We start from the raw sequence: 1151 nt of genomic DNA, 5'->3' as shown, positions 1-1151 counted from the left end.
CTTGGAGATTCTGCCTGTAGCTCCAAGGCACAAGGGCAGGGAGCCCTACTATTTGCAACAAGAGAACAGGCTCTGCTTCATGTTTCCCAGGTAGAAAGGAACGGGAACAAGATGGACTCATTTCAGAAGAGGGAACTGTATTGGGAGCATCCTTCTGGTCCCCTCCCTGTCCCAGGAGATACCAGGGATCCACGTCTTAATTCCTTTCTGTCCCGTGAGGAGCTTCGAGCATCAGTGGTTCTCTGTGGTTCTCAGTACCACAGTTGGGTGGAGCTGACTGGCCCAGTCCAGGCTCCATCCAGGGCCCAGTCTGACTCCTGCCGGGTACCCTGACCTGACCCATGGCTTCGTCTACCAGCTGCGTGTTGATGCCTCCTCCTGTGTGTCTCCCTCCCACACCTCTTTCCGCGCCCCTGTGTACAGCTACACAGTGTGGTCTCCACCCAGGCGGCTGGTGCCTCGAAGCCACCCTTTGCCCGATTCCTGCTCTTTTTACTCCCTGTTGCCTATCTGTTTCCCCCTTAGTAAAGGTACTGAAGCCAGAGGCCTGGGAGTCCATCTCTATTTCTCCCTCTCCCTTCCATGTCCAAATGGTGACTAGACCCTGTCAATTTTACCCCTTAAAATCTCTCAGATGTGTCTTTCTTTCTCTTTCCCTTACTTCTGCTGCTTTCTTAGGTCATACTTCTTCAAGATAGGCCTGTTGCCTGTCTGTTGCAAGAGCCTCCCTCCTACCTGCCCCCTCCTACCTGTTCTGCTTGCCTCGGGGTGTCTTGCTCTTCTCCAGCCAAACTCTGGGTCTGAGTGACCTTTCTAAAGTGCAACTCTGGTTACGACACTCTCCTATCGAGAGCCGTCCGGCTTCCCTATCTCTGCCAAGGTCAAGACCTGACACCGTGGGAGGTCCTCTAAGGTCAGGCCCCGCTTCCCTCTCTCCCCGGCTCTGTCTGCCCGCCACCCCTGTGCACCTGGGCTCCAGTCGCACAAACCACTGGCTCTTCTCCAAGCTCACCCTGCTCTTCCTGTGCCTCCATGTCTTTGCATGTACTCTTCCCCCGTGCCTAGCACTCCCTTTGCCCTTTGTGCGCCTCGCAGTCTTCCACGTATCACTGAGTTCGAATATTGCCTCTTGCAGGAAGTCTGCGCTCTGG

Source organism: Mirounga angustirostris, unplaced genomic scaffold (assembly GCF_029215605.1).
Source record: "Mirounga angustirostris isolate CCGP_5_RB_7025 unplaced genomic scaffold, mMirAng1.0.hap1 SCAF_5, whole genome shotgun sequence".
In the NCBI taxonomy this organism is placed as follows: Eukaryota; Metazoa; Chordata; class Mammalia; order Carnivora; family Phocidae; genus Mirounga; species Mirounga angustirostris.
Note: the sequence above shows the minus strand (reverse complement) of the source record.